This window comes from Mytilus galloprovincialis, chromosome 4, assembly GCF_965363235.1.
Source record: "Mytilus galloprovincialis chromosome 4, xbMytGall1.hap1.1, whole genome shotgun sequence".
In the NCBI taxonomy this organism is placed as follows: Eukaryota; Metazoa; Mollusca; class Bivalvia; order Mytilida; family Mytilidae; genus Mytilus; species Mytilus galloprovincialis.
In genome coordinates, this window is record NC_134841.1 from 51,917,675 (window position 1) to 51,933,956 (window position 16,282).

At 31.6% G+C, this 16,282-nt stretch overlaps 2 long non-coding RNA genes across 2 annotated transcripts; both read right to left on the bottom strand.

Annotated features, from left to right (window-relative positions):
* Window positions 1-776: 776 nt before the first annotated feature.
* On the bottom strand, window positions 777-6,094 carry LOC143072403 (uncharacterized). The gene is made up of 4 exons (XR_012977165.1): window positions 5,989-6,094; window positions 5,394-5,576; window positions 5,029-5,133; window positions 777-852 (listed from the first exon to the last, which is right to left on the bottom strand). It is a non-coding gene; the product is annotated as an uncharacterized LOC143072403 (long non-coding RNA).
* Window positions 6,095-13,988: 7,894 nt separating this feature from the next.
* Window positions 13,989-15,758, bottom strand: LOC143070655 (uncharacterized). The gene is made up of 4 exons (XR_012976622.1): window positions 15,651-15,758; window positions 14,982-15,117; window positions 14,380-14,510; window positions 13,989-14,082 (listed from the first exon to the last, which is right to left on the bottom strand). It is a non-coding gene; the product is annotated as an uncharacterized LOC143070655 (long non-coding RNA).
* Between the last annotated feature and the right edge of the window lie 524 nt (window positions 15,759-16,282).

A 16,282-nucleotide genomic window follows, 5' to 3' on the forward strand; every position in this document is an offset into this window, starting at 1 on the left:
TACCTTATTAGATATTTAAAAGAGTGTTCGTTTAATAAAAGGCATTTAAACTCCTTTAGTGTAGAAAAGATGTAAGAAAATCTTTGGAAAGTAAAGAAATTTAAAAAAGAAATGGAATATCAACAAACTCTCAAAGTTTACCACTTAAATGTAACATATGTACATTACAATAAATAGCCGATGAAAACCAATGAAAAGTCTGAGGGTTGAAGACAGAAATCTCAAGCTTTTAATTGTTGAACTGTTAAAATGTACATTTTTTTCTTAATATACAAATGAAATGCATCTCATATCATATCAACGGTAAAGGGTTGTTTCCTTTTAAGAACTTTTGAATCCGCTGGCTTTAACATATGGGTTTAACATTTATCAGTTTGCTGGATATTTTATTTTTTACAGAAACTTCCCAGATTTCAACTTATGTCAAATAGATTTCTAAATCAGCTTTAAAAGCAGGTATCATAAGTTTGTAATTTGTTTCACTACATTTGTTTACGCATTTAGAAGTTATTATATTCATTAAGCTAACGAGTATATTAATTGATAAAAAGTATGCATGTTTAGATGTATACAGTTGTCATTCAAGCATTGCGTCTCCGTTCCGGTTGTTTTTATGTTGTGTTTTGGTGGGTGGGGTAATGATTCACTCACTAATGTATAAAAATGTAGAGTAAGACTTTTGATAGTTCGTCTGTTAAAGAACTTTAAACATAGAAAACGTGAGTGTCAGTGTTAGCCTTTTTTAGTTTGAAGATATATTCATTATAACTGAATACTTACTATTATCAGGTCTGTTATGAGTGAAAATTTAAACAAGGAATCTAACTTAATATCCTCATTGGCAATGATATCCTGAAATACATGATTATCATAGTAATGTAAATTATATTCCGAGTTTTAGGCATATTTTTTCCATTAATTGGCAATATTCCTTTATAATAACTCAATGCTTTGGTACTGAAATGATTTATAATCTTTCAAAAATTATCTATTTATAGATTTTGAAAATATAAAGAAACTAATATTTATAATACCACAGGCAAAGTTGTCGTTTGGAGAATTTGGTTATGCTCAGGTTGGTTTTTTTTTCTTCTTTCAGCTCTTCTTATCCATCATTGGCTTTCAAATATTCAGATTTGAGCGTTCTAAATGCAGTTAAAAATGCAGAAAAGCACTTCAGGTGCATGTACTTTATAAGATGTCGTTTTCATTTTTTACAGCACTGGGTCGATATCAGCTCAGTAGGCAATATGTCGGAACCGACATGGTTTATAACTTTTGAAATCATAAAATTAGCTAATGTTTCAACTCTCATAAGCCAAAACTCCTAAAAAGGATTCGGCATTTTTTGTAGGTTCTTTTTGGTCATATAGATGAAACTAATGTTTCGAATCCCTCAGGCAGAGTTTATATTTGATGCATTTTTTATTAGTTTTTTTCTTATATCTCTTAAAAGTTACGATCCGTATATATATATTCATGACTATCAAATATTCGACTGTGAACTTTCGTAATGAAGGGAAATCAAGAAAAGCGCTTAGAACGCATGACATTTATAACGTGTTTTATTTTCTTCTTTTTTCAATCCTTCAACCAGCCTCTGTGTTTCTGTAGAATTTCACTATTAGATATAAAAATACACAAATCATTCTGCAGATCATAAAATTGATCAAACTCAGACAATTCATAAAGATGATACTTCTATCCCGGAACATTAATTTACTGGTACTTTGTTCAATTTAGGATCAAAATGTGCTTAATACATGTATCTGTTAAAAGGCTTCAAGGCAATTGAATGCACGAAAGCGGAAAGGAAAACCTTTAAACTGTCTTTTGGAAAACTAACCATAATTGTATCATTCTTTTATTACGTAAATTCAAATTACTGCTTACTTGTAGGGTACATAAAATTCTGAAAATCCGTAGATTTGTACTTCGTTTTTGAAACCAATCATGAAACAATTACATGGGAAATAAAACTGAATTGTTTTAATTTTTCCAACTGCTTAACGATACATGATTATTGTTTCGCTATACTCTTATGATATTGCGCGCTGCTAATTGTATTTCTAAAATTCGTTAAATCATGATCTATGTACTTATGTGACATTTTAAAAGTGCTTTTGGTCCATATTCTGTTTGATTTCAATCTGATACTTACTTTATTAAATGTTTATGAGTACTGATTTTATTTGATAATTATTTGTGCTATTTTTTTTTTGTCTCTATGTGTTAAAACCGTCTATTGGGATGCTATATGTTATAATTTGCTTTAAAAGCTTTTATAAGTAAACATGTGGCGACTCCTAATAGAATATAAAATAGTTGCTTACTCAATGCCCTTTACTGTCTGTTGGGGGTGCAAAACTTTTAGACGAACAAGACAATCAAATTATAGCTTGAACTACAGAATCTTTACAACCTATATCGCTCACTTTAAAAGCTAGATAAACGATCAAGGGTCATGATATTATCCCTTGTGCTGCAAAAAATTGTGACATTCTTCAATACTTTAAAAAAAACTTTGTAATTTCAACTGAAAAGGGGGATGTATTAATCTACACACTTCAAATAAGATACTATTGACTACTGTGGATTCATTTATTTTCGTGAGTATCAATTTTCGTGGATTGCTGAAAACTTGCATATTCGGGAATATTTGATGTCTTTGTTTTGACAATCTCCGAATACAAAACCTATTTAAAATATGTATTTCGTTGAACATTTGATTTCGTGGTTCACTTGTGCCCACGAAATGCACGAAAATTGGTATACAACGAATAATAATGAATCCACAGTAATATCTAAAGAATTGTGTTCGAAATAACATATGTTTTCAAACATAATGGGTAAAAGGTAGTCTTATTAAATCATCTCCTTTGTGACTTAATTGCTCAATAGAAGATAGTATACACTCTAACAAATTACTTATAGTTTCAAACATTTAATTATGTAGTTTCGGTGGAAAGTGAAAAGCAAATGTGAGTTTACTGAAAGGATTTTTATATAAGTATTATATATAACCAATTGTGATGCATCCGATCGTAGAGTGTCCTCCAATCATCATTATCACCATGTTGTGTCACAAGAGGGGATTTTTATTTGAGTTGCCACTCTGAATCAAAGATTTCTTTTGTTGGCGATGTTCAACTAATAGTAAAGAAATGATGATATTTCATAAGGGATGTTGTATCAATTATTTCTTTCAGGACTGGTTCGGGTTATGTATTATTTGTTCCGGCCCAATTGAGAATTAGCAGATGATAAAAATTAAATATGTTTAACGAGTTTCAGTTTGCCATATAGGAACACAAAATTGTGTCTTAAAATAGTGAAAGAGAATAGATATTGTCCTAGCCCAAACCAAAAGGGCAGACAAACTTTTATTTCGAAAAGCTCTTAAGAAATCTTATAGCAACCGGATATAATAAAATTGAGAATGGAAATGGGGAATGTGCCAAAGAGACAACAACCCGACCATAGAAAAAAACAACAGCAGAAGGTCACCACTAGGTCTTCAATGTAGCGAGAAATTCCCGCACCCGGAGGCGTCCTTGAGCTGGCCCCTAAACAAATATATACTAGTTCAGTGATAATGAAGTACACCAATTAAAGTTAAAAATGCAAAAAGGAAACTAATATTCAAATAAGCGTTCTGCATGATCTGCATAGACCAACACTCCATTATTTATTTGTAATTATAATCATTTTATATTCAGCAGTAAGCTGTTTTATAAAAGGTATGTAAATTATGCATCATGAAGGCGTCAGATGTACCATAGTTATCTTTAGCGAGTTGATATCAATTTAGCATTGTGCATTTACGAATGTTTACAAAAAACTTATAACAGAATAAAAACTAATCTACTAATCACCAGGTTAAAGTTGAACTATGTAACGCCGATTTGGATTGCATAATGTATTGTATTTTTTGGGTAAATTATGAATGTATAAATTTATTCATAACGTAGTTCGTTCATTAATTAATCAATCACAAAAAGTTGCTGTAGTCTTGGTTTTTTTTATATAATCGGATGGAAAAGTTTAATAATCAGTTACGACACTGTTCTCATTTAAAATGTGCATCATGACGTAAAAAGAAATATACCATATGTTGATGTAAAACTTAATAGATATCCGTAACTTGATATATATTGAGAAAGCTAGAATGTTTGAACTTCTGATTATAACATGACGTCCTTCAAACGCTCTGAGTATACACCCGTGGTAAAATATGAATATAGTGTTTGGGCTGTTCCGATCGTACTCCAATGTCATATGTTCTTTTATGAATAAGCTACCCGACTACATAGAACTATGACGTCAGAATATAAGCGTTTTACGGGAAAATACACGCTTGTGAAACCGAAAATCATCACAAACAAGTAAACAAACTATGCTGAAATGTGTTATATAAGCCATTTTAGACATATAAGTACAATTGTCATTTAGATTCATCCAAACCTATTTAAATATTTTAGTGTAAATAGTTTAAGAATGTCACTTATTCAGATTGCTCTGTTCTTTTATGTCAATTTAATAGTGTGTTTATTTATGGGAACAGCAAATAATGCCTTCACCATGTTCACCTAGAGCGCTTCGATCAAAAAACAAATGCAGTATTTGTCCTATAAGAATCGAAATAATCCATGAGGGCTTGAATATATTGTCATTTTACCACGGGTTGTCCCTTTAAGACGAAAGTTTACCCCTCGTTTTCGCTTAGGGTAAAATATTTGTCCTAAAGGGCCAATACGTGGTAAAATCACGATATGTTCAAGCCACCGTGAATCATTTCTTTACTAGTTGATGCCATCTAAAACACTTAGTAGTACAGTGTTTTAGACATAAAGCAACATCTTGAATTGCAAAATATGTGACCGAGTCTAGTTTATAATCTTGTAGAAAAATAAGAGAAGGAATCACGGTGCCTTCTTAAAAAAGATTATAGTTTATTTATTAATTCAAGGTTTGCTAGCATCCATAAATATAAATTTATTTATGTTAAACGAATTTATATAAACCTACCTGAAGGCTTCCTTTAGCGCAATACAGTGTCAATACCATTGGCCCCCTTTCATCAACACTCATTCCAATAAATCTGTTAACATTTTCATGAACAAATTCTCTCATCTAAAATACCATTATAAAAACTTCAATGGAATCAACACTTTAACGTTTTGATTTCAATAGTAACAAAACCGAATTCATTCTTTGACAGTTTTATTTTGTACAAAAAGTCGTTTTACTTCTCATTTTATTTCACGAATTGTCGAGTAAATAAATAATTAACATGAGACTGATTCCTCGTGCATACTATCATGATTCACTTTGAAAAATAAACTATAACATCATTATTTAATGACTTAAATATTTCTATAAAAGGTTCTTACTTCTTTCAGTTCCATTTGTGTGTTTCTGTCAATAGTAATCCTGCACTTTTTTAATTGTCTTATAGTTACAGTCATTCCTTTGTAGTGGCCAATCGTTGAAAAAACCTGATAATCGTTCACTTTTTGACTAGGACTATTCATCGAATTGGAAGTGTCATCCGTCATTCCTGTGCACAGACTCAGCTGTAAATAATCAAAAATCATTTCGCCAAGTAACTCTAATATCTCTTTAAAGGTATACAGATTGATTATAATATTGAACTAGAAAAATGTGTGACGCATGAAACTCTGCTAAAATATAAATCGTCAAAGAACGTTTAAACAACATTAAAGTTTTTATTCTCTCAAATGGCCCAATTATCAGCTCTTGTTAAATCACAAGTAGAACTTTTTGAAAACTCAACAGAAAAAAATGATTGTGAGATCCCCTACAAGGCTTTATATTCTCGTTGGTACATAACAGTCACAAAAAAATTATGTATCATGAAGGAAAGCTCAAAAAGGTTCACCCTGTTTGTATATTGAATTCGGCAGAAATGTTATATTGTGTATTTTTTCAGTTTGTTGTTGACTAGGAAGAATGTTATATTCGTACCATACTTATACTGCCACTTCTAGATAATGCCTTTTTTGTTTTATGTACGTCTTCGTATTTGATTTTCCATAACTCCAACACAAGGTCTTTTTCATATTTATAGCGCCTGTAAAATATTTGATGAAAACCCTTAGTCATTTCATGCGATATAGTTTTTAATGTAATGTATCATTTCATTTTAAAAAGAAATTCTTGTTCAGTAACGCCAGTAGAATTTACAACTGTCGAGATTCCTTTGAGAAAAGTTAGAACCAGCGTCAGTTGACAGCAGAAACAAATACTAGTTGAATAAAAGCAGATGTAATATAAAGAAAATTGAACAGACATAGGGGTCAATTCCAAGGGTCTACTAGTGTGAATATGTAATAGCAAATGTATTTTAACCTAATGGTATGTTCAAAAATATCAACGTCAAGATATACTTCTTAGTTCCAGGAAATCTATCTACATGATCCGTAATGTTTAAACTGGCGATTGGCTGTAATAGACATGTCCATACTAATATGGTACAATTACAATACCTAAAACTTGTGTGACCATGTTTCAGTTCGAATCAAAAATAAATTGCTATTTAATTTTTGTTTATTGTAAAGAATCCCATTTTCGATGGGATGTCCACTTTTCTCATTAGGAATGCGTAATCAACTCTTGTAAAACTTTTTTTTTGTTCAAATTAAAAACTGTGTTTTCTTTGTCAATTCTATTTTCATTATCTTTTGTTAGTAACAGTATTCGCAATTACTATTCCCGGATATTTCCGTAAAAAATCATGGGGCTACCACATGTCAACTTAAACTAACCGATAACAATTAAATGATCCCGCCACCAGAAGAACCATAACCAATGCCATGCATATACATACTATTAAAACAGTCTTATCTGAAACAAAACAAATAAAAACGTTAACAAAAGCTAAATTATATGTTATCGTGTATGTTGAAATATTGCCTAAAAAAATAAAGAAAATAATGAAAACACAATCGATGTTTGACAGTTACACTTTAATTTCGAACACAAATGACTAAATAATGTAATATTAAGGATGTATTCTTCTGACGTTTCAGTCACGTTGAAATCTCGTTCTGGAGTTATTTCCAAAACATGTGATAGAAGTGGAAAATATCAATATTTTAAAAAGATTATAATCAAACATGACTCTGTGAAACAATTGTGTATTTACAAGAATAGTTTTTGAACAATCCAGTTTTTAAATTTTACGACCAATCAAGTCAGTCTTATTAGCCAACATTTTGAGAAAACGGGTGAGGGGTACAAAAAATGATTTTACAAGAATCATGTTCATCCCATATCATTTTTGTCTTTTCAAATTTCTTAGATATTTATTTTTTCAATCATTTATAACAAAAAAGTTGAAATGATATCCATTTTGTTCTTAAAACTGAGAAAAATAACAAGTTTACAAATTTGACAGCATGGCAAATTTGACACAAAAAAGCATCAAAATATGATAAAACTTTCTTATTATAGTTTTTTTTTAAAGTTATATGTATTCAGATTGGTCCACTTCATCTTTATTGAAAAAAATAAAAGTATAAATTTTTCACAATAATAGCCCAAAAATATGTAAAAATTGATGAAAAATGGGAAAATCATCAAATTTGGGTATTTTCAAAGGGTCGTACTAATAAAAGAAGTGCACCACCATATGAGTTTTTCTTAACCAGTTATTGTTTTACAGTCTTATAAACCAAAAGATCTGCTTAAGAAAAAATGTTTGATTCTAGAAATGTTTTGCTCGTGTACATCCTTAATATGCATTGTTCGAGAAATTGACAAATAGGTTGATTACGGAAAATGTATATAGATTTATATCAACATCTCATGTTAGATTTGTTTCTTAATCATAACTTTCATGTGTGATTTTATATTTAAAAAGTAGAGTAAATTACTAAAGAATTCAAATCTGATTCGTGCTTTTAAAAATACGTACAATAATGCTTTAAAAATACCAAAGGTGTGGTAGCGATAAGTTTTTTTGCAACTGGTGATTAGTTAAAGACCAAAACCGATACTGAGTTTTTAAATATCAAATAAGTGTCTTATGATTTCATAAAATAAATAAAATTAACAAGGCGGTTAAACAAAATTATTAGTCGATGAATGAAAACATAACTTAGGATAATATCTGTCATAGAAAAACTAAATTTTGAGCAATATGAGTGCACTAAAAATAAACAAGGTGAACATAAGTGATACAGAAAAAAAGCAGCTTTGCTCAAAAGAGGTATCCACAGTATATCTGACTACTATAACATACCCTTAATATATTATGAATTTTAAGGGCTACTTTTAATGTATTTTCTTCTCAGATAAAAGATGATTTGTTTTGTAACTATATACGTTTTTCGGTACAAAGACGATGAAAAGTATGAATATCCTGCTAAGCCCCTCAAATCTGCAACAAAGCAAAAACTAGTTTCGTCTCCACAAGTTTGTGTTGCCAGTCCGGAAGTTATATTACCGGCTTACCATTTCTGGGTGGTCTGTTTTAAAAATCTCTTTTTGATGACGACTTCAAACTATATTTTTACTTAAATTATAAGTGCCCCATATGTACTTGTAACAACAGGTAACTGTATAAGTAAGGAGATGTGATATGATGGCGTTTGTTTTTTCTTTTGAAATCCTAATAGTTTACTTTATAGACAAAAATACAAAGCATCTTGTAAAGTTCTTTAATTTCACTTTCAGATATAATCAGTCAATTATCAACAGTTAAAAGAGTGTTGACATCTCAAATATTCTGTTGAACTTTATGAATAATCACTACCTGAAGTAGGAAGATCGATTCATTCTTGGTCTTTTCCCTCAGTATTGACACAGATGGACCACTTTTAAAAAGTAGATTCTGTGTCCAACGTGATGGTTTCAACTTTCCAATTTTCAAATTCCAATTTATCAGCAGAAACATATACTCTCTGTTCCATCGCATGGAGTTTCTATGTCACAGTCAATACGTTACACTCGTGTATGTTTACACTATATAGACATTTCATTCTCAATGTTATTTGTTATGCCCGCGTCACACTGTCCCGATTTTTACGCCGATGGCAACACGATAATGGAAATTTTCGAAATCGGGACTGATCGTATCCAGATCGGGCTATTCGTAGTGCCATCTTTAACCATCGTAGAACAATCGGCCACTTTTTCTAGCCTTCGGGGACAACTTCGGGAAGGGTTCTAAATTTTTTAACATGTTAAAAAATCCCCGAAGGTGCGTCCGATGTTGAGGGTTCGTATTGAGTTCGTATCACCATCCTCACCATCGTAATGTCACCGGGAATGCATCTTTGCACATCGTATTGCATTCATGTTTCCATCGTTTCCATCGGGCAGTTTTGACATTACGATGTCTACACGAATGAATCACGAAGATACCCGAAGGTCCTACGATGGCAACACGACTTCGTGAAGACCTCGTAATCCCGTCGTTTTGCCATCGAATAAAAGTACGAAGGCGACAAGATGGAACTACGACGGCAATAAATCCAGCTAAATGTAAGTTAATTGTCGCGCTAAAATACATTTAAAGTGCCATGCGCGATATGCACTGATCAGTCTAATACGACAGTTAAGAAAGACGTTCACAAAACATGGAGCTCATATCATATGATTCTATGAGAACAAGAAAGGCGACAGCGGTTGTTTCTATTAATTCAAATGGAACAAGAAGAGCAGCTATTACAGGCTCAGGATTTACTTTTACAAGTAAAATATTATTTTTTGTCAATTTTTCACATAAAGTAACATAATGAAAATCATAAACGCGCCTCGTACACCGACTGCAGGTACACGTATATAGGGAAAACCAACTTTTTCTTCATTATTCAGATTTTTTATGTATCGTCTGAGTTGTTGTCACACCAATGTTTACTCCATAACCATTTTGTTTTCTATATGTCATATTTTGCCGCATTTGTTGCTTTCCCCACATCCTTCCTTTTGTCTATATTATTATTATATTCTCCTGGAAAGAGCTCTTTTTGAATAAAAGGGATCAACGAACCCATTACCTTACCTTTAAGATAGATCAGTAACATGGGCGTAATTATGGGTGATTATTCAAACAAGTGCACACATTTTACACTTCAAACAAGGCAATGCCGAGGGTGCCATCCCCTCGTATGTAACATATTGGGGACAAATATGGACACTATGTTTGTATAAGACACATGCAGAAAATGATAAATTGAATATGCATATTTGATACATAAACTATTTTTTTAGAAATCAACCAAAACATTCAGTAACTGGGAATACCTTTAATATTGTCTTTAGAACCAGCAGGTAAAAAAATTAGCAACCAATTTCCTGTGTATTATGCTATTTCAAGGAGAAAAAACAAGTCCATCTGCATGACCTTGACCTTTGGCCTTGAACATAAAAAATGACAGATCATTACATTGAGGAACAATATACCAAATGTGGTTAAAATCTTTTTTAGCATATTGTTTTTAGAGTGTCCACAAGGGTGATATTGCCTTGTATTACAACTGCCACTGTGACCTTGACCTTTGAACTTTAAAGTCAATAGCGCTTAAGATATTCTTAACGAGTAACACCATACCAAGTTTTGAGCATTTTGGTTCTAGAGTGTCCATAACAATTTTATCTACACGCAACTTACATGTAGTATGCGAGGGGATAATAAACTAAGTTTTATAAGAATTAGACAAAAAGATCGATTTCTCGCCATGCATAGCAGACTTGTACAGAAACGATATGTTGTCGAAATTCTGTTCGTATCTTTTAGACGTCGTATGGCCATCGTACCATCATCTTAATCCATCGTGTAGCCTTCGTAATCCATCGTGTAGCCTTCGTGATCCATCGTGTAGGCTTCACCTGAGATATGAAGCTTAAATACCCGTCTTCGGTTAACCTTCGTATGTCCATCTTTTGCTATCGTATATAATGTCGGCACCATCGTATAGACTTCGTTATTCATCGTACTTGCTTCGCTCACTTTTTGGTATTTTAACGAGATCGGGACCAACTTCGTACGAACTTACAATTTTCGCATTCGGGTGTCCATCGTATATGTTAAAATCGGGACAGTGTGACGCGGGCATTAACCGGGTCGTATTCTTTAAACAACAACCATCAGAGAAACAGATATATGACCAAAAATTAACCCCAAATAACCAAATAAATCTTTTAATCTAATATGTGAACATGTTCTATTTGTTCGACCCAAGGAACTGTTTTTAATTTGATCTAATATGAACCACAGTTATTGCATGTCTAGATGTAGATCTGTAAGTTCGTCATGAATAACTTTTTTCAATAATAACAACAAAAGAAAAGATTTGTTGTTCACTACTCTAGACAATACCGTTCCCATTTTTCAGGTGTGTTATTTTCCAATTACATCATTATGACCGTTTATGGATTTATGTTTTATATTTTATTGTATTGTTATACAAAAAAAAAACCTGATAAAATGTAAAGGTTTACCATAAATTCTACCACTTTATAAAAAATAAATTCGTTAACAGATACAGAGGCTTGTTGTTTGATCTGTAAATTTAGATCTTGTTGTTTTCTCTAAAAAAAAACATTACTTGTCACAAATTGTAATAAAATTATGAACACCTATGGCCAGAGATGGTTTCGATACTTATATTATGGCATTTGCCAAAGGTTATACATTTCTCAGACTTTTAATGACGTCTTTTAAGAAAAAGGCAATACTAATAACATACAAACAATTATTCAGCACATTTAAGCTATAATCTACAAAAATTAATATATATGAATTCTTATATACAATCAATAAGTGATCTTCTATTCCCATTATTTTCTAATTCTGTGAGCCGAGTAATACAATCCTATTAATCCGGAATAAACACTAAAGATTTTTATTATCTAAGGTAAAGCCAGCAATTTCATATGCCAAATGATGTCTTCTCATTTATTTTATAAAATTGTTATTTCATTGTAATGACGTAGTTTGTTTATATATCATATGTACGCGTACATGGTGGTTAAAAATCCTAGTGAATATTAAAGTCAAGGCTTTTATCGCCAACGTTTGGTACAATTAAAACATAAGCAAGACTATTTGTTTGACATTAAAAGGGCATTAGCTAAGAAATAAAAAAAGAAAAATGTGATTCGTTTTTGTTCAATCATTAATAATAACATTAACGGTACCAATTTTCCTACACCAGATGCGGATTTCGACAATACATGTCTCTTCAGTGATGCTCGTGGCCAAACCATTTGAAATCCAAAGCTTATATAAAAGATGAAGGGCTATAATCTAAAAGGTTCAAACATATAGTCAAATCCGTTACAAAAGTTAAATAATAATTCACTTTAAGCACCCAATTTGGTTCAATTTTGCCAAAAATAAACGTCGCTGATAAATTATTCACTTTTGAAAGTGAATAAATCGACCTCATCAAATCCTTATACATGTGACCTTCAATTTAAAAATTGAAATCACAAAAATACTTAACTCAGAGGAAAATTAAAACAGGAGAGTCCCTAATCAAATTGCAAAATCAAAAGCTCATCAACACATCAAGCGAATAAACAACTGCCATGTTTCTGTCTTGGCGCAGAACTTTAAACCATTTAGCTAGAGATAGGTTACGCATGTATTTAGCAATTAAATCTATATTAAAGTGATACAAGGATGAACCATTTGGTGGACTGATTCAAATTACACAAAAAAAATCTTATTAAAATAAAAACGATGATAACATAAAATATGAAATCAAACAGACCTAGAAAAATCCAGTTGAATTTAGTCGCTATTAGTTTATATGTATACCCCGCTTTAAAAAACAATGGGGGTATACTGTTTGACCTTTTTCTGTCTTTCCGTCTCATAACAAGGATTTCTGAAATTCGGTTTCAGGATTTATGTAAGCCAGCTACACCTAGTGATGCATTTTCAGGGTTATCACTCAACAACATCCTGTTAACCGATATGTATTTTTAAGATCCTCTTGTAAAATCTGTCGTCAATTACTTTGAGTAAAAATGATTTATTCGAACACAACATTGACTCATTAGAAATATATTTCACTTGACCCACATGTGGGATACATGTATAAAAATGATAGAATTCAAAGCGAGATGATGTATCAAATATTCTTACTATTTACGTTTTCAAGACAGTATAGCCAACTCAAGCACTCCCGAACATAAAAGGTGCACTTGTTCTTCCCTTTTTTGATAGAATTATTGCCTTTTTTTCAGGAATATTTTTTTCTTCTTTTAAAGGTATCGCCGGGTGCAGAAATGCAAATTAATGTTTAAAAAAAATCAATATATCATCTTTCTTTGAAATTTGTTTTCGGTGGAATTTATGCTTATGTACAAAAAATATCCACTTGTATTTGTACTAACCACAATCGACTATTTTATTGATAAGTGTCTATAATTCAAAAGTTTACAAATATCTCGAAGCTCCGTTCTATAATTTAAGTAAAACCATGTTTATAAGATGCATAAAATTCTAAATTATGCACTTCTTTTAAACTTTTAAAGCCCATAGAAACAGAAGAAAACAGTTAAAATATACCAATTTGGCTTTCTTTACCTTCACTAATTGACAAACAGTTCCACTTCTTTTTCTTTTCTTTCAACTAGATATCCGATCCGGCAGTAATGTAATCAATTAGATATGAAAATTTGGGCCAAATCCGTGAACATGAATTTGACAAACACAAAATTTAATTATTTTGACAATGATTATTATTTTTATAATGTTAAGTTAAAAAAAAAAACCAAAGACTTAGTCATCAACAAAATAATTCAACAGCCCAACTTTATGATGACGGAAAATGCATTTAGAAACTTTCTGTTGAAAAATCATGGTTGTTGGAAGTTATGCTGGTTATATGTATTGTGTTGACGTTTGCTTTATTTTTTCCTTGTTTTTTTATAGGATATTTACTTTGTTTTAATATTAATTTAACTCATTCTTTTGTAGAAGCACGTTTTACCTATTCTGGACTCTCGGCACTTCGCTCCATTGAAACCGCATATTGGTTCATCTGGTGGTGGACCGTGGTAGATTGTTTTCCATTCTATCGATTGCACTTGGAAAATTTTCTTCAAAGATAAAAGAAAATACTCTCTTGAATAGTTCATATACGTTTATGTCACCTAATATTCCTGTCATAAAAAATGAATTAAGATAGTATTAAAGACCTTTACTGATCATATATCAGATTGAAAGCAGATTAAAACAAAATGATAATGATATTGAAACACGTCAAAAAGAAAGAATAGAACATTTTTTTCACAAATGATTACTAGTAAGTATCTTGTGAATGATCCTCTGTTTTCTTTAACTGGACAATGAGCTGTTACAATTTAAACTTTGTTTTTTTTTTAAATATTTCGTACCTGCTGTATCTGATTTGTCATTTTTGCTTCCATGACAACTTCATATTTAGCTGAGGCCGATTTCAGTCCCCATATCCAATAATCTGGTTCTCGATCACCATGATTATCCAGATGTACATTTCCTGTAACACCTGTGCATGCAAACAAAACAGGATGAAAGAAAGTGCGGTTAAGATTATTTTCTAGTTATCTTATGTTCTTTTCGCTGACTTCAGAGAAGAATGAAACCAATCCTCAGGAATTAAATCCATTCTGTTATATAGACAAAAACATGTAAGTCGGATATTTTATACTGACATATGTTCCCGAGAATTTAACATTTTTCATCAAATATTTTAAATTAAATACGAATATTTTAGTACAATTCAAGTTGAAGGACAGTTATCGATATTCTATTCGAGTATTACATGTTCAATCTATCAGTTGAAAAGGGGCTTTGAACTAAATAAATTTTCGGTTGCTAATAGTACTGTTAGATCGGTACTATACATTTTTGCCTTGTTTTTTTATATTTGTACTGATTTATTGATCGGATGAGATAAGCCTTTTCCAACTGGGTTTTTGTGTTGTTCCATCACATAAAAGGAAACAAATTGTAATACCTCTGAAAGATTTGCCTTTGGCCCGTTCAAACATCAACGTGCCATTTTTATAATCAAGTCCTTCCTCTAATGTATCATTCAGTGTTATGAGGTAAAGATATACTGCATCATGAAGAAAGGCTGAATATTCTGAACCCTGAAAATGTGCACTATGGAATTATTACCTTTTTTCATTATGGGATATTTATATGTTGAAAATGATTTTTTCTCTTGAATGATTTTTGTAATGTGATCATACCTAAAGTGCGGCATTCGGTACACATACGATAACTTCGACGTACTACATAAGTGTGTTGAAAATGTGAGAAGATAACAGAGACAGGCAATTAAAAACCATAAGTCGATGAAATACTGACAACATCATGGAAACATTATAAATGACGCATAGACGGATCAGTAAACAGAAAATTTATGATTAACAAAATATGTTTTTCTGTTTGTTCCTGTGATCTCTCCATCTTCTATGCTAATCTCGTTTTTAACAATGCGGTTTGCTTTTTTCTCTATTTCACCTTGAATGTATTCACTAGACACAATTTAAACGACTAATGTAAAAGTTTCTGTGAAACTTTTGATGGTTTGCAAGGCGAGCAAGTGTGAATCAAAGCAAAAAGAAAACGACGAACATATTAAACCCCTTTCTGTTCCTCAAATATAATCAGAATTTACCTTAATCCCGTTCACATAAGTGTAATTGTAATTCCAAGGAGGAAACGCCATATTGTGTGATACTTGGTCAAGAAAGTTTTCGATATCTTGTCCTCCCATTTCAGCAACTGTGACCTGAAATATTGAAAACATAGTATTTCATTTATTATACTTATTCTTTATAGTTCTTCACTTTATACCCGTTAAAAAAAGAGAGACGAAAGATACCAAAGGGACAGTCAAACTCATAAATCTAAAACAAACTGACAACTCCATGGCTAAAAATGAAAAAGACAAACAGATAGTACACACGACACAACATAGAAAACTAAAGAATAAACAACACGAACCCCACCAAAAACTAGGGGTGATCTCAGGTGCTCCGGAAGGGTAAGCAGATCCTGCTCCACATGTGGCACCCGTCGTGTTGCTTATGTGATTACAAATCCGGTAAACTGATGACATCTTAATGAAATCAAGGACATGATGTATACACATGTCATCGGGACTTGTCCCTTCAACTTCTTAATAAATCTTACCAAGTATGCACCATATTGTTGTGTGTTACAGAACATATTCTTCATTAATTTATATGAATCAAAGATTAAGAGCAACAGCAGATTTAACATCTTTCAATTAACTACAGATAACAG